General features: G+C 47.6%; 1 protein-coding gene and 13 non-coding genes across 16 annotated transcripts in view; all 14 read right to left on the bottom strand.

The window, feature by feature from the left end:
* eogt (EGF domain-specific O-linked N-acetylglucosamine (GlcNAc) transferase) overlaps positions 1-17,081 on the bottom strand; it is a 40,333-nt gene that overhangs the window by 11,288 nt on the left and 11,964 nt on the right. The gene's annotated exons all lie outside the window — the stretch shown is intronic.
* On the bottom strand, positions 1,496-1,568 carry trnar-acg (transfer RNA arginine (anticodon ACG)). Its single transcript has one exon. It is a non-coding gene; the product is annotated as a tRNA-Arg (tRNA).
* trnar-acg (transfer RNA arginine (anticodon ACG)) lies at positions 2,439-2,511 on the bottom strand. Its single transcript has one exon. It is a non-coding gene; the product is annotated as a tRNA-Arg (tRNA).
* Positions 3,382-3,454, bottom strand: trnar-acg (transfer RNA arginine (anticodon ACG)). Its single transcript has one exon. It is a non-coding gene; the product is annotated as a tRNA-Arg (tRNA).
* trnar-acg (transfer RNA arginine (anticodon ACG)) lies at positions 6,124-6,196 on the bottom strand. Its single transcript has one exon. It is a non-coding gene; the product is annotated as a tRNA-Arg (tRNA).
* Positions 7,067-7,139, bottom strand: trnar-acg (transfer RNA arginine (anticodon ACG)). Its single transcript has one exon. It is a non-coding gene; the product is annotated as a tRNA-Arg (tRNA).
* On the bottom strand, positions 8,010-8,082 carry trnar-acg (transfer RNA arginine (anticodon ACG)). The gene has a single exon. It is a non-coding gene; the product is annotated as a tRNA-Arg (tRNA).
* trnar-acg (transfer RNA arginine (anticodon ACG)) lies at positions 10,752-10,824 on the bottom strand. Its single transcript has one exon. It is a non-coding gene; the product is annotated as a tRNA-Arg (tRNA).
* On the bottom strand, positions 11,695-11,767 carry trnar-acg (transfer RNA arginine (anticodon ACG)). Its single transcript has one exon. It is a non-coding gene; the product is annotated as a tRNA-Arg (tRNA).
* trnar-acg (transfer RNA arginine (anticodon ACG)) lies at positions 12,638-12,710 on the bottom strand. The gene has a single exon. It is a non-coding gene; the product is annotated as a tRNA-Arg (tRNA).
* On the bottom strand, positions 13,580-13,652 carry trnar-acg (transfer RNA arginine (anticodon ACG)). Its single transcript has one exon. It is a non-coding gene; the product is annotated as a tRNA-Arg (tRNA).
* Positions 14,523-14,595, bottom strand: trnar-acg (transfer RNA arginine (anticodon ACG)). Its single transcript has one exon. It is a non-coding gene; the product is annotated as a tRNA-Arg (tRNA).
* Positions 15,466-15,538, bottom strand: trnar-acg (transfer RNA arginine (anticodon ACG)). The gene has a single exon. It is a non-coding gene; the product is annotated as a tRNA-Arg (tRNA).
* trnar-acg (transfer RNA arginine (anticodon ACG)) lies at positions 16,409-16,481 on the bottom strand. The gene has a single exon. It is a non-coding gene; the product is annotated as a tRNA-Arg (tRNA).

Raw genomic sequence — 17,081 nt, 5'->3', positions numbered from 1 at the left:
CCTCTGAAAAAATAAAATCATGAATTCTTGAATTATGACCAAAAGGTCAGATGAGGTCTCACTCAAACTTCTTCAAAATATTCAAGAGAACATCCCTTTCAACATGAAAAATGTGCCATAACAACAAACCTGGAGCTGAACCAAGAAACCTTTGAGCTGTAGTCACGTGTTTTCCATTATACCACTGACCTTTTCGAGAACCATTGAAAAGGTCAGCTGAGGGCACACTGTGATCTCTGACTAAATTTGAAGTTAATCCTCCAAAACATTCAAGACAGAAAAATGTCTTCATGCATGCTCAAGTAATCCAGGTAATAAATTATAGAAAATGGGTTCTGTTTTTCTGGACGTAGTGTTTTCAGTGCTTCCAGAAACAGCTTTCTGGGATTTCCTTACCTGGATGACTGAGCATCTTCTTTCATAGATCTTTATTGGGGTTGGTGGATGGGCTGGAGCCGTTGGACTATGAGCAAGGAAACTGGAGCACGCAGAGAAGAGCAAATAACCTCCACATAGAAAGGGCTTGGCCAAGGGGCATGTAAACCCAGGGCTGCCTTGCTATGAGACAACAATGCTAAGGACTGCACCAATGTGGTATATTAAGAGATGTTTCAAAATATTAAAAGAACATCACTCTCACTGCAAATAAGCCGGGAGTCAAACCTAGAATCTTCTGCTGAATTTAAGAGATGTGGTGGTACAAGCAGAGTCTCGAGACGAGGGTGACGACTCGACCATCACTGGGCGGGAGGTCACTGAGGTGGTTAAACAACTCCTTGGTGGCAGGGCCAGTGGGGTGGATGAGATTCGCCCTGAGTTCCTGAGGACTCTGGACACATGGGGATCTGGGGAGGTGCCACTGGATTGGCAGACTGGGGTGGTGGTCCCCATCTTTAGGAGGGTGTGATACAACTATCAGGGGATAGCTGGACTACGCTGGAGAAATTATGTCTCCAGTGTGAGAACGCCTTGGGGTTCCACCAGATGAGCTGGAGGAGGTGGCTCGGGACAGGGAGGCCAATCCCAGCCTGTTTGTCTTTGGTGACTCTCTCAAGCTCCTCCAGATTTCATGGTCTTCTGGCATGACCCTTGGTCTTCAGTTTACCACACAGCTGTTCAATGATATTCAAGTCAGAGCTTTGTGCAGGCCACTCAATAACTTTCAGTTTGGTCTTCTGGAGGTAGCTCTTCACCAGGGGCAACATTCTGCAGAAGCGGAGCTTTTCTTGGTCTGCAACCTTGCAGTCCATTCCTGTGCAGAGTTCTCATGTATGTCTTCTGTGAGACTACAATTCCCAACTTGGTAAATTTATTCAGTAGTGTCTTGGCAGTTGTTCTGTGGTCTTTAAACACATTTCTCACTAGTTTTCATTCCAGATTCTTTGAAATCTTTCGCTTCCAGCCTCAGCCGGGCTTATTCTGAACCATGTACTTAACAGAGATGTTTCAAACTTTTCAAGAGAACCTCACTGTCAATGCCAAAAACCACACACTACGAGCCAGCCAGGAGTCGAACCTAGAATCTTCTGATCCGTAGTCAGATGCGTTATCCATTGCGCCACTGGCCCCGTATGCAGATAGCCTCAAGGTCAAGTCAGTTCAAACCTTGATCGCTGGCTCAAATTAAAAGAGATGTGGTGGTAGAAGCAGAGTCTCGGGACGAGGGTGACGACTCGACCATCACTGGGTGGGAGGTCACTGAGGTGGTTAAATAACTCCTTGGTGGCAGGGCCAGTGGGGTGGATGAGATTCGCCCTGAGTTCCTGAGGACTCTGGACACATGGGGATCTGGGGAGGTGCCACAAGATTGGCAGACTGGGTTGGTGGTCCCCATCTTTAGGAGGGTGTGATACAACTATCAGGGGAAAGCTGGACTACGCTGGAGAAATTATGTCTCCAGCGTGAGAACGCCTTGGGGTTCCACCAGATGAGCTGGAGGAGGTGGCTCGGGACAGGGAGGCCAATCCCAGCCTGTTTGTCTTTGGTGACTCTCTCAAGCTCCTCCAGATTTCATGGTCTTCTGGCATGACCCTTGGTCTTCAGTTTACCACACAGGTGTTCAATGATATTCAAGTCAGAGCTTTGTGCAGGCCACTCAATAACTTTCAGTTTGGTCTTCTGGAGGTAGCTCTTCACCAGGGGCAACATTCTGCAGAAGCGGAGCTTTTCTTGGTCTGCAACCTTGCAGTCCATTCCTGTGCAGAGTTCTCATGTATGTCTTCTGTGAGACTACAATTCCCAACTTGGTAAATTTATTCAGTAGTGTCTTGGCAGTTGTTCTGTGGTCTTTAAACACATTTCTCACTAGTTTTCATTCCAGATTCTTTGAAATCTTTCGCTTCCAGCCTCAGCCGGGCTTATTCTGAACCATGTACTTAACAGAGATGTTTCAAACTTTTCAAGAGAACCTCACTGTCAATGCCAAAAAACACACACTACGAGCCAGCCAGGAGTCGAACCTAGAATCTTCTGATCCGTAGTCAGATGCGTTATCCATTGCGCCACTGGCCCCGTATGCAGATGGCCTCAAGGTCAAGTCAGTTCAAACCTTGATCGCTGGCTCAAATTAAAAGAGATGTGGTGGTAGAAGCAGAGTCTCGGGACGAGGGTGACGACTCGACCATCACTGGGTGGGAGGTCACTGAGGTGGTTAAATAACTCCTTGGTGGCAGGGCCAGTGGGGTGGATGAGATTCGCCCTGAGTTCCTGAGGACTCTGGACACATGGGGATCTGGGGAGGTGCCACAAGATTGGCAGACTGGGTTGGTGGTCCCCATCTTTAGGAGGGTGTGATACAACTATCAGGGGATAGCTGGACTACGCTGGAGAAATTATGTCTCCAGCGTCAGAAGGCCTTGGGGTTCCACCAGATGAGCTGGAGGAGGTGGCTCGGGACAGGGAGGCCAATCCCAGCCTGTTTGTCTTTGGTGACTCTCTCAAGCTCCTCCAGATTTCATGGTCTTCTGGCATGACCCTTGGTCTTCAGTTTACCACACAGGTGTTCAATGATATTCAAGTCAGAGCTTTGTGCAGGCCACTCAATAACTTTCAGTTTGGTCTTCTGGAGGTAGCTCTTCACCAGGGGCAACATTCTGCAGAAGCGGAGCTTTTCTTGGTCTGCAACCTTGCAGTCCATTCCTGCGCAGAGTTCTCATGTATGTCTTCTGTGAGACTACAATTCCCAACTTGGTAAATTTATTCAGTAGTGTCTTGGCAGTTGTTCTGTGGTCTTTAAACACATTTCTCACTAGTTTTCATTCCAGATTCTTTGAAATCTTTCGCTTCCAGCCTCAGCCGGGCTTATTCTGAACCATGTACTTAACAGAGATGTTTCAAACTTTTCAAGAGAACCTCACTGTCAATGCCAAAAAACACACACTACGAGCCAGCCAGGAGTCGAACCTAGAATCTTCTGATCCGTAGTCAGATGCTTTATCCATTGCGCCACTGGCCCCGTATGCAGATGGCCTCAAGGTCAAGTCAGTTCAAACCTTGATCGCTGGCTCAAATTAAAAGAGATGTGGTGGTAGAAGCAGAGTCTCGGGACGAGGGTGACGACTCGACCATCACTGGGCGGGAGGTCACTGAGGTGGTTAACCCTTAGATGCATAAGTGGCGTCAAAAATGACCCCGGGGGTTGTTATTCTTCAAAATCTCTGAAATTAAAAGTTTTTAAACTTCAATATTCCAGGTATTCCTCATAAAACATGTTTGTGACTTGAGGCCATTTGAATTTTTAAAATGTTTTTATACATTTTAAGAAATTGCAGTTTTTGTGTCACTACCCCAGTTTTTCATAAGCGGGGTCAAAAATGACCCCAAGCATTTTCTACAGAATCTCAAGGGTTTGCTTTGGGAACCTTTGATTCTTACCAACTGTGACAGCAGTCTCACCACCAGGAATTCAGTTTGACACAGCAGCATACAAGTATTATCTTCATTTATCAACTCCATGACTTTGACACAACCCAATGTACAAGGCCACAATGTCAGTTGGATGTTTCGAAGATGTTCACCGTTTGCTGTGCTTTGATGACAAGAGAAGCAGAGCCTCCCGACTGGAAACAGACCACATGACAGCCTTTCTGCTACATATAGGACCTTTTCCTGCCAAGCACGGCATAAAGATATTGTGGGTTTGTGATGCACGCACCCCTTATGCAACTGATGGAATTGTGTACACAGGGAGACAACCAGGGGAAGAAGTCCAGAAGAATCTTGGGGAAAACACAGTTGTGCAGCGGAATCAGACACACAGGTCGCAACATCACCACAGGCAACTTCTTCATCAGTGTGCCTCTTGCAAAGCATCTCCTGGAGAAGGGTCTGACTATTATGGGAATGTTGCGACAGAACAAGCCAGACATCCCTCCAATGATGAAGGCTTCCAAGTCGAGGGAGGTCCACAGCACTGAATTTGGGTTCAGTGGCAGCATGACCATGATCAGCTATGTCAGAAAAAAGGGAAAGGATGTTCTGCTTCTCAGCACAATGCACCACAGCAAGATGGTGGATGAAAACAGCCAAAAGAAAAAAACAGAAGTAATCCTCTTCTATCAGACCGAAGGGGGTGTAGATACCGTTGACAGATGGTTGGCAACTACACCTGCAAGCTCCAGACACAGAGGTGGCCCATGGTACACCTGTACAACAAAATTGATATAGCCACTCTAAACTCCTACTCATTTTTCAGGGCCCTGAATTTTCTACAGGTATCACCAACACATGGCGGCATTCCCTCACAGAGCTCTCAAAGGAGCTGTGACTCCTCACATGAAAGGTCAACTGGAAGGTACCTCGAACCTACCAACCTACATCACTGAAGCAATGGGAAGGTGTGGACTGACAAAAGCTGCAAACCAGCAACAGGAGAGAGGCACAAAGGGCCAAAAGAAGAGAAATACATGCCAGATGTGTCCAAGAAACAAAGATTGCAAAGCCACCAATTGGTGTTGGAAATGCATTGACCCACTGTGCAATGGTCACAGCCAAAAGCAAATAGTTTGTCACAACTGCATACAGTGAATAGAGAACAGATGTTTGTGTGGGCACATGTGGGTGGACAGTGTTATCTATGTATGTATGTATGTATGTTATGTGGTCTTATGTATGTTCATTCTCTTTTTTGACCTCCAGACAGATAGATAAACAATAATTTTTGAAGATTTTCGATGTTATTTCTTGTGAAAAAATGTTATAAAAAGTTATAAATAAGCATGTTAAATGTAAAACCAGTCTTTTGTTGACCCAGATATAATAAATATAATCACCTTTAACCAAAAATAAAGAAATTTTTTCAAATTCATTGCAAAAACACATTGATTCTAATTGGGGTCATTTTTGACCCCACTCATGGAAGAGTGAAGGTATTGGTCGTCCATGCATCCAAGGGTTAAATAACTCCTTGGTGGCAGGGCCAGTGGGGTGGATGAGATTCGCCCTGAGTTCCTGAGGACTCTGGACACATGGGGATCTGGGGAGGTGCCACAAGATTGGCAGACTGGGTTGGTGGTCCCCATCTTTAGGAGGGTGTGATACAACTATCAGGGGATAGCTGGACCACGCTGGAGAAATTATGTCTCCAGCGTGAGAACGCCTTGGGGTTCCACCAGATGAGCTGGAGGAGGTGGCTCGGGACAGGGAGGCCAATCCCAGCCTGTTTGTCTTTGGTGACTCTCTCAAGCTCCTCCAGATTTCATGGTCTTCTGGCATGACCCTTGGTCTTCAGTTTACCACACAGGTGTTCAATGATATTCAAGTCAGAGCTTTGTGCAGGCCACTCAATAACTTTCAGTTTGGTCTTCTGGAGGTAGCTCTTCACCAGGGGCAACATTCTGCAGAAGCGGAGCTTTTCTTGCTCTGCAACCTTGCAGTCCATTCCTGCGCAGAGTTCTCATGTATGTCTTCTGTGAGACTACAATTCCCAACTTGGTAAATTTATTCAGTAGTGTCTTGGCAGTTGTTCTGTGGTCTTTAAACACATTTCTCACTAGTTTTCATTCCAGATTCTTTGAAATCTTTCGCTTCCAGCCTCAGCCGGGCTTATTCTGAACCATGTACTTAACAGAGATGTTTCAAACTTTTCAAGAGAACCTCACTGTCAATGCCAAAAAACACACACTACGAGCCAGCCAGGAGTCGAACCTAGAATCTTCTGATCCGTAGTCAGATGCGTTATCCATTGCGCCACTGGCCCCGTATGCAGATAGCCTCAAGGTCAAGTCAGTTCAAACCTTGATCGCTGGCTCAAATTAAAAGAGATGTGGTGGTAGAAGCAGAGTCTCGGGACGAGGGTGACGACTCGACCATCACTGGGTGGGAGGTCACTGAGGTGGTTAAATAACTCCTTGGTGGCAGGGCCAGTGGGGTGGATGAGATTCGCCCTGAGTTCCTGAGGACTCTGGACACATGGGGATCTGGGGAGGTGCCACAAGATTGGCAGACTGGGTTGGTGGTCCCCATCTTTAGGAGGGTGTGATACAACTATCAGGGGATAGCTGGACCACGCTGGAGAAATTATGTCTCCAGCGTGAGAACGCCTTGGGGTTCCACCAGATGAGCTGGAGGAGGTGGCTCGGGACAGGGAGGCCAATCCCAGCCTGTTTGTCTTTGGTGACTCTCTCAAGCTCCTCCAGATTTCATGGTCTTCTGGCATGACCCTTGGTCTTCAGTTTACCACACAGGTGTTCAATGATATTCAAGTCAGAGCTTTGTGCAGGCCACTCAATAACTTTCAGTTTGGTCTTCTGGAGGTAGCTCTTCACCAGGGGCAACATTCTGCAGAAGCGGAGCTTTTCTTGGTCTGCAACCTTGCAGTCCATTCCTGTGCAGAGTTCTCATGTATGTCTTCTGTGAGACTACAATTCCCAACTTGGTAAATTTATTCAGTAGTGTCTTGGCAGTTGTTCTGTGGTCTTTAAACACATTTCTCACTAGTTTTCATTCCAGATTCTTTGAAATCTTTCGCTTCCAGCCTCAGCCGGGCTTATTCTGAACCATGTACTTAACAGAGATGTTTCAAACTTTTCAAGAGAACCTCACTGTCAGTGCCAAAAAACACACACTACGAGCCAGCCAGGAGTCGAACCTAGAATCTTCTGATCCGTAGTCAGATGCGTTATCCATTGCGCCACTGGCCCCGTGTGCAGATGGCCTCAAGGTCAAGTCAGTTCAAACCTTGATCGCTGGCTCAAATTAAAAGAGATGTGGTGGTAGAAGCAGAGTCTCGAGACGAGGGTGACGACTCGACCATCACTGGGCGGGAGGTCACTGAGGTGGTTAAATACCTCCTTGGTGGCAGGGCCATTGGGGTGGATGAGATTCGCCCTGAGTTCCTGAGGACTCTGGACACATGGGGATCTGGGGAGGTGCCACAAGATTGGCAGACTGGGTTGGTGGTCCCCATCTTTAGGAGGGTGTGATACAACTATCAGGGGATAGCTGGACCACGCTGGAGAAATTATGTCTCCAGCGTGAGAACGCCTTGGGGTTCCACCAGATGAGCTGGAGGAGGTGGCTCGGGACAGGGAGGCCAATCCCAGCCTGTTTGTCTTTGGTGACTCTCTCAAGCTCCTCCAGATTTCATGGTCTTCTGGCATGACCCTTGGTCTTCAGTTTACCACACAGGTGTTCAATGATATTCAAGTCAGAGCTTTGTGCAGGCCACTCAATAACTTTCAGTTTGGTCTTCTGGAGGTAGCTCTTCACCAGGGGCAACATTCTGCAGAAGCGGAGCTTTTCTTGCTCTGCAACCTTGCAGTCCATTCCTGCACAGAGTTCTCATGTATGTCTTCTGTGAGACTACAATTCCCAACTTGGTAAATTTATTCAGTAGTGTCTTGGCAGTTGTTCTGTGGTCTTTAAACACATTTCTCACTAGTTTTCATTCCAGATTCTTTGAAATCTTTCGCTTCCAGCCTCAGCCGGGCTTATTCTGAACCATGTACTTAACAGAGATGTTTCAAACTTTTCAAGAGAACCTCACTGTCAATGCCAAAAAACACACACTACGAGCCAGCCAGGAGTCGAACCTAGAATCTTCTGATCCGTAGTCAGATGCGTTATCCATTGCGCCACTGGCCCCGTATGCAGATAGCCTCAAGGTCAAGTCAGTTCAAACCTTGATCGCTGGCTCAAATTAAAAGAGATGTGGTGGTAGAAGCAGAGTCTCGGGACGAGGGTGACGACTCGACCATAACTGGGCGGGAGGTCACTGAGGTGGTTAACCCTTAGATGCATAAGTGGCGTCAAAAATGACCCCGGGGGTTGTTATTCTTCAAAATCTCTGAAATTAAAAGTTTTTAAACTTCAATATTCCAGGTATTCCTCATAAAACATGTTTGTGACTTGAGGCCATTTGAATTTTTAAAATGTTTTTATACATTTTAAGAAATTGCAGTTTTTGTGTCACTACCCCAGTTTTTCATAAGCGGGGTCAAAAATGACCCCAAGCATTTTCTACAGAATCTCAAGGGTTTGCTTTGGGAACCTTTGATTCTTACCAACTGTGACAGCAGTCTCACCACCAGGAATTCAGTTTGACACAGCAGCATACAAGTATTATCTTCATTTATCAACTCCATGACTTTGACACAACCCAATGTACAAGGCCACAATGTCAGTTGGATGTTTCGAAGATGTTCACCGTTTGCTGTGCTTTGATGACAAGAGAAGCAGAGCCTCCCGACTGGAAACAGACCACATGACAGCCTTTCTGCTACATATAGGACCTTTTCCTGCCAAGCACGGCATAAAGATATTGTGGGTTTGTGATGCACGCACCCCTTATGCAACTGATGGAATTGTGTACACAGGGAGACAACTAGGGGAAGAAGTCCAGAAGAATCTTGGGGAAAACACAGTTGTGCAGCGGAATCAGACACACAGGTCGCAACATCACCACAGGCAACTTCTTCATCAGTGTGCCTCTTGCAAAGCATCTCCTGGAGAAGGGTCTGACTATTATGGGAATGTTGCGACAGAACAAGCCAGACATCCCTCCAATGATGAAGGCTTCCAAGTCGAGGGAGGTCCACAGCACTGAATTTGGGTTCAGTGGCAGCATGACCATGATCAGCTATGTCAGAAAAAAGGGAAAGGATGTTCTGCTTCTCAGCACAATGCACCACAGCAAGATGGTGGATGAAAACAGCCAAAAGAAAAAAACAGAAGTAATCCTCTTCTATCAGACCGAAGGGGGTGTAGATACCGTTGACAGATGGTTGGCAACTACACCTGCAAGCTCCAGACACAGAGGTGGCCCATGGTACACCTGTACAACAAAATTGATATAGCCACTCTAAACTCCTACTCATTTTTCAGGGCCCTGAATTTTCCACAGGTATCACCAACACATGGCAGCATTCCCTCACAGAGCTCTCAAAGGAGCTGTGACTCCTCACATGAAAGGTCAACTGGAAGGTACCTCGAACCTACCAACCTACATCACTGAAGCAATGGGAAGGTGTGGAGTGACAAAAGCTGCAAACCAGCAACAGGAGAGAGGCACAAAGGGCCAAAAGAAGAGAAATACATGCCAGATGTGTCCAAGAAACAAAGATTGCAAAGCCACCAATTGGTGTTGGAAATGCATTGACCCACTGTGCAATGGTCACAGCCAAAAGCAAATAGTTTGTCACAACTGCATACAGTGAATAGAGAACAGATGTTTGTGTGGGCACATGTGGGTGGACAGTGTTATCTATGTATGTATGTATGTATGTTATGTGGTCTTATGTATGTTCATTCTCTTTTTTGACCTCCAGACAGATAGATAAACAATAATTTTTGAAGATTTTCGATGTTATTTCTTGTGAAAAAATGTTATAAAAAGTTATAAATAAGCATGTTAAATGTAAAACCAGTCTTTTGTTGACCCAGATATAATAAATATAATCACCTTTAACCAAAAATAAAGAAATTTTTTCAAATTCATTGCAAAACCACATTGATTCTAATTGGGGTCATTTTTGACCCCACTCATGGAAGAGTGAAGGTATTGGTCGTCCATTCATCCAAGGGTTAAATAACTCCTTGGTGGCAGGGCCAGTGGGGTGGATGAGATTCGCCCTGAGTTCCTGAGGACTCTGGACACATGGGGATCTGGGGAGGTGCCACAAGATTGGCAGACTGGGTTGGTGGTCCCCATCTTTAGGAGGGTGTGATACAACTATCAGGGGATAGCTGGACCACGCTGGAGAAATTATGTCTCCAGCGTGAGAACGCCTTGGGGTTCCACCAGATGAGCTGGAGGAGGTGGCTCGGGACAGGGAGGCCAATCCCAGCCTGTTTGTCTTTGGTGACTCTCTCAAGCTCCTCCAGATTTCATGGTCTTCTGGCATGACCCTTGGTCTTCAGTTTACCACACAGCTGTTCAATGATATTCAAGTCAGAGCTTTGTGCAGGCCACTCAATAACTTTCAGTTTGGTCTTCTGGAGGTAGCTCTTCACCAGGGGCAACATTCTGCAGAAGCGGAGCTTTTCTTGGTCTGCAACCTTGCAGTCCATTCCTGCGCAGAGTTCTCATGTATGTCTTCTGTGAGACTACAATTCCCAACTTGGTAAATTTATTCAGTAGTGTCTTGGCAGTTGTTCTGTGGTCTTTAAACACATTTCTCACTAGTTTTCATTCCAGATTCTTTGAAATCTTTCGCTTCAGGCCTCAGCCGGGCTTATTCTGAACCATGTACTTAACAGAGATGTTTCAAACTTTTCAAGAGAACCTCACTGTCAATGCCAAAAAACACACACTACGAGCCAGCCAGGAGTCGAACCTAGAATCTTCTGATCCGTAGTCAGATGCGTTATCCATTGCGCCACTGGCCCCGTATGCAGATAGCCTCAAGGTCAAGTCAGTTCAAACCTTGATCGCTGGCTCAAATTAAAAGAGATGTGGTGGTAGAAGCAGAGTCTCGGGACGAGGGTGACGACTCGACCATCACTGGGTGGGAGGTCACTGAGGTGGTTAAATAACTCCTTGGTGGCAGGGCCAGTGGGGTGGATGAGATTCGCCCTGAGTTCCTGAGGACTCTGGACACATGGGGATCTGGGGAGGTGCCACAAGATTGGCAGACTGGGTTGGTGGTCCCCATCTTTAGGAGGGTGTGATACAACTATCAGGGGATAGCTGGACTACGCTGGAGAAATTATGTCTCCAGCGTGAGAACGCCTTGGAGTTCCACCAGATGAGCTGGAGGAGGTGGCTCGGGACAGGGAGGCCAATCCCAGCCTGTTTGTCTTTGGTGACTCTCTCAAGCTCCTCCAGATTTCATGGTCTTCTGGCATGACCCTTGGTCTTCAGTTTACCACACAGGTGTTCAATGATATTCAAGTCAGAGCTTTGTGCAGGCCACTCAATAACTTTCAGTTTGGTCTTCTGGAGGTAGCTCTTCACCAGGGGCAACATTCTGCAGAAGCGGAGCTTTTCTTGGTCTGCAACCTTGCAGTCCATTCCTGCGCAGAGTTCTCATGTATGTCTTCTGTGAGACTACAATTCCCAACTTGGTAAATTTATTCAGTAGTGTCTTGGCAGTTGTTCTGTGGTCTTTAAACACATTTCTCACTAGTTTTCATTCCAGATTCTTTGAAATCTTTCGCTTCCAGCCTCAGCCGGGCTTATTCTGAACCATGTACTTAACAGAGATGTTTCAAACTTTTCAAGAGAACCTCACTGTCAGTGCCAAAAAACACACACTACGAGCCAGCCAGGAGTCGAACCTAGAATCTTCTGATCCGTAGTCAGATGCGTTATCCATTGCGCCACTGGCCCCGTATGCAGATAGCCTCAAGGTCAAGTCAGTTCAAACCTTGATCGCTGGCTCAAATTAAAAGAGATGTGGTGGTAGAAGCAGAGTCTCGGGACGAGGGTGACGACTCGACCATCACTGGGTGGGAGGTCACTGAGGTGGTTAAATAACTCCTTGGTGGCAGGGCCAGTGGGGTGGATGAGATTCGCCCTGAGTTCCTGAGGACTCTGGACACATGGGGATCTGGGGAGGTGCCACAAGATTGGCAGACTGGGTTGGTGGTCCCCATCTTTAGGAGGGTGTGATACAACGATCAGGGGATAGCTGGACCACGCTGGAGAAATTATGTCTCCAGCGTGAGAACGCCTTGGGGTTCCACCAGATGAGCTGGAGGAGGTGGCTCGGGACAGGGAGGCCAATCCCAGCCTGTTTGTCTTTGGTGACTCTCTCAAGCTCCTCCAGATTTCATGGTCTTCTGGCATGACCCTTGGTCTTCAGTTTACCACACAGCTGTTCAATGATATTCAAGTCAGAGCTTTGTGCAGGCCACTCAATAACTTTCAGTTTGGTCTTCTGGAGGTAGCTCTTCACCAGGGGCAACATTCTGCAGAAGCGGAGCTTTTCTTGGTCTGCAACCTTGCAGTCCATTCCTGCGCAGAATTCTCATGTATGTCTTCTGTGAGACTACAATTCCCAACTTGGTAAATTTATTCAGTAGTGTCTTGGCAGTTGTTCTGTGGTCTTTAAACACATTTCTCACTAGTTTTCATTCCAGATTCTTTGAAATCTTTCGCTTCCAGCCTCAGCCGGGCTTATTCTGAACCATGTACTTAACAGAGATGTTTCAAACTTTTCAAAAGAACCTCACTGTCAGTGCCAAAAAACACACACTACGAGCCAGCCAGGAGTCAAACCTAGAATCTTCTGATCCGTAGTCAGATGCGTTATCCATTGCGCCACTGGCCCCGTATGCAGATAGCCTCAAGGTCAAGTCAGTTCAAACCTTGATCGCTGGCTCAAATTAAAAGAGATGTGGTGGTAGAAGCAGAGTCTCGGGACGAGGGTGACGACTCGACCATCACTGGGTGGGAGGTCACTGAGGTGGTTAAATACCTCCTTGGTGGCAGGGCCAGTGGGGTGGATGAGATTCGCCCTGAGTTCCTGAGGACTCTGGACACATGGGGATCTGGGGAGGTGCCACAAGATTGGCAGACTGGGTTGGTGGTCCCCATCTTTAGGAGGGTGTGATACAACGATCAGGGGATAGCTGGACCACGCTGGAGAAATTATGTCTCCAGCGTGAGAACGCCTTGGGGTTCCACCAGATGAGCTGGAGGAGGTGGCTCGGGACAGGGAGGCCAATCCCAGCCTGTTTGTCTTTGGTGACTCTCTCAAGCTCCTCCAGATTTCATGGTCTTCTGGCATGACCCTTGGTCTTCAGTTTACCACACAGCTGTTCAATGATATTCAAGTCAGAGCTTTGTGCAGGCCACTCAATAACTTTCAGTTTGGTCTTCTGGAGGTAGCTCTTCACCAGGGGCAACATTCTGCAGAAGCGGAGCTTTTCTTGCTCTGCAACCTTGCAGTCCATTCCTGCGCAGAGTTCTCATGTATGTCTTCTGTGAGACTACAATTCCCAACTTGGTAAATTTATTCAGTAGTGTCTTGGCAGTTGTTCTGTGGTCTTTAAACACATTTCTCACTAGTTTTCATTCCAGATTCTTTGAAATCTTTCGCTTCAGCCTCAGCCGGGCTTATTCTGAACCATGTACTTAACAGAGATGTTTCAAACTTTTCAAGAGAACCTCACTGTCAATGCCAAAAAACACACACTACGAGCCAGCCAGGAGTCGAACCTAGAATCTTCTGATCCGTAGTCAGATGCGTTATCCATTGCGCCACTGGCCCCGTATGCAGATAGCCTCAAGGTCAAGTCAGTTCAAACCTTGATCGCTGGCTCAAATTAAAAGAGATGTGGTGGTAGAAGCAGAGTCTCGGGACGAGGGTGACGACTCGACCATCACTGGGTGGGAGGTCACTGAGGTGGTTAAATAACTCCTTGGTGGCAGGGCCAGTGGGGTGGATGAGATTCGCCCTGAGTTCCTGAGGACTCTGGACACATGGGGATCTGGGGAGGTGCCACAAGATTGGCAGACTGGGTTGGTGGTCCCCATCTTTAGGAGGGTGTGATACAACTATCAGGGGATAGCTGGACTACGCTGGAGAAATTATGTCTCCAGCGTGAGAACGCCTTGGGGTTCCACCAGATGAGCTGGAGGAGGTGGCTCGGGACAGGGAGGCCAATCCCAGCCTGTTTGTCTTTGGTGACTCTCTCAAGCTCCTCCAGATTTCATGGTCTTCTGGCATGACCCTTGGTCTTCAGTTTACCACACAGCTGTTCAATGATATTCAAGTCAGAGCTTTGTGCAGGCCACTCAATAACTTTCAGTTTGGTCTTCTGGAGGTAGCTCTTCACCAGGGGCAACATTCTGCAGAAGCGGAGCTTTTCTTGGTCTGCAACCTTGCAGTCCATTCCTGCGCAGAGTTCTCATGTATGTCTTCTGTGAGACTACAATTCCCAACTTGGTAAATTTATTCAGTAGTGTCTTGGCAGTTGTTCTGTGGTCTTTAAACACATTTCTCACTAGTTTTCATTCCAGATTCTTTGAAATCTTTCGCTTCCAGCCTCAGCCGGGCTTATTCTGAACCATGTACTTAACAGAGATGTTTCAAACTTTTCAAGAGAACCTCACTGTCAGTGCCAAAAAACACACACTACGAGCCAGCCAGGAGTCGAACCTAGAATCTTCTGATCCGTAGTCAGATGCGTTATCCATTGCGCCACTGGCCCCGTATGCAGATAGCCTCAAGGTCAAGTCAGTTCAAACCTTGATCGCTGGCTCAAATTAAAAGAGATGTGGTGGTAGAAGCAGAGTCTCGGGACGAGGGTGACGACTCGACCATCACTGGGTGGGAGGTCACTGAGGTGGTTAAATAACTCCTTGGTGGCAGGGCCAGTGGGGTGGATGAGATTCGCCCTGAGTTCCTGAGGACTCTGGACACATGGGGATCTGGGGAGGTGCCACAAGATTGGCAGACTGGGTTGGTGGTCCCCATCTTTAGGAGGGTGTGATACAACGATCAGGGGATAGCTGGACCACGCTGGAGAAATTATGTCTCCAGCGTGAGAACGCCTTGGGGTTCCACCAGATGAGCTGGAGGAGGTGGCTCGGGACAGGGAGGCCAATCCCAGCCTGTTTGTCTTTGGTGCCTCTCTCAAGCTCCTCCAGATTTCATGGTCTTCTGGCATGACCCTTGGTCTTCAGTTTACCACACAGGTGTTCAATGATATTCAAGTCAGAGCTTTGTGCAGGCCACTCAATAACTTTCAGTTTGGTCTTCTGGAGGTAGCTCTTCACCAGGGGCAACATTCTGCAGAAGCGGAGCTTTTCTTGCTCTGCAACCTTGCAGTCCATTCCTGCGCAGAGTTCTCATGTATGTCTTCTGTGAGACTACAATTCCCAACTTGGTAAATTTATTCAGTAGTGTCTTGGCAGTTGTTCTGTGGTCTTTAAACACATTTCTCACTAGTTTTCATTCCAGATTCTTTGAAATCTTTCGCTTCCAGCCTCAGCCGGGCTTATTCTGAACCATGTACTTAACAGAGATGTTTCAAACTTTTCAAGAGAACCTCACTGTCAGTGCCAAAAAACACACACTACGAGCCAGCCAGGAGTCGAACCTAGAATCTTCTGATCCGTAGTCAGATGCGTTATCCATTGCGCCACTGGCCCCGTATGCAGATAGTCTCAAGGTCAAGTCAGTTCAAACCTTGATCGCTGGCTCAAATTAAAAGAGATGTGGTGGTAGAAGCAGAGTCTCGGGACGAGGGTGACGACTCGACCATCACTGGGTGGGAGGTCACTGAGGTGGTTAAATAACTCCTTGGTGGCAGGGCCAGTGGGGTGGATGAGATTCGCCCTGAGTTCCTGAGGACTCTGGACACATGGGGATCTGGGGAGGTGCCACAAGATTGGCAGACTGGGTTGGTGGTCCCCATCTTTAGGAGGGTGTGATACAACTATCAGGGGATAGCTGGACCACGCTGGAGAAATTATGTCTCCAGCGTGAGAACGCCTTGGGGTTCCACCAGATGAGCTGGAGGAGGTGGCTCGGGACAGGGAGGCCAATCCCAGCCTGTTTGTCTTTGGTGACTCTCTCAAGCTCCTCCAGATTTCATGGTCTTCTGGCATGACCCTTGGTCTTCAGTTTACCACACAGCTGTTCAATGATATTCAAGTCAGAGCTTTGTGCAGGCCACTCAATAACTTTCAGTTTGGTCTTCTGGAGGTAGCTCTTCACCAGGGGCAACATTCTGCAGAAGCGGAGCTTTTCTTGGTCTGCAACCTTGCAGTCCATTCCTGCGCAGAGTTCTCATGTATGTCTTCTGTGAGACTACAATTCCCAACTTGGTAAATTTATTCAGTAGTGTCTTGGCAGTTGTTCTGTGGTCTTTAAACACATTTCTCACTAGTTTTCATTCCAGATTCTTTGAAATCTTTCGCTTCCAGCCTCAGCCGGGCTTATTCTGAACCATGTACTTAACAGAGATGTTTCAAACTTTTCAAGAGAACCTCACTGTCAGTGCCAAAAAACACACACTACGAGCCAGCCAGGAGTCGAACCTAGAATCTTCTGATCCGTAGTCAGATGCGTTATCCATTGCGCCACTGGCCCCGTGTGCAGATAGCCTCAAGGTCAAGTCAGTTCAAACCTTGATCGCTGGCTCAAATTAAAAGAGATGTGGTGGTAGAAGCAGAGTCTCGGGACGAGGGTGACGACTCGACCATCACTGGGTGGGAGGTCACTGAGGTGGTTAAATAACTCCTTGGTGGCAGGGCCAGTGGGGTGGATGAGATTCGCCCTGAGTTCCTGAGGACTCTGGACACATGGGGATCTGGGGAGGTGCCACAAGATTGGCAGACTGGGTTGGTGGTCCCCATCTTTAGGAGGGTGTGATACAACTATCAGGGGATAGCTGGACTACGCTGGAGAAATTATGTCTCCAGCGTGAGAACGCCTTGGGGTTCCACCAGATGAGCTGGAGGAGGTGGCTCGGGACAGGGAGGCCAATCCCAGCCTGTTTGTCTTTGGTGACTCTCTCAAGCTCCTCCAGATTTCATGGTCTTCTGGCATGACCCTTGGTCTTCAGTTTACCACACAGCTGTTCAATGATATTCAAGTCAGAGCTTTGTGCAGGCCACTCAATAACTTTCAGTTTGGTCTTCTGGAGGTAGCTCTTCACCAGGGGCAACATTCTGCAGAAGCGGAGCTTTT

This window comes from Archocentrus centrarchus, chromosome 5 (genome assembly GCF_007364275.1).
Source record: "Archocentrus centrarchus isolate MPI-CPG fArcCen1 chromosome 5, fArcCen1, whole genome shotgun sequence".
Taxonomy (NCBI): domain Eukaryota; kingdom Metazoa; phylum Chordata; class Actinopteri; order Cichliformes; family Cichlidae; genus Archocentrus; species Archocentrus centrarchus.
This window is presented reverse-complemented; position numbering and strand designations above follow the sequence as displayed.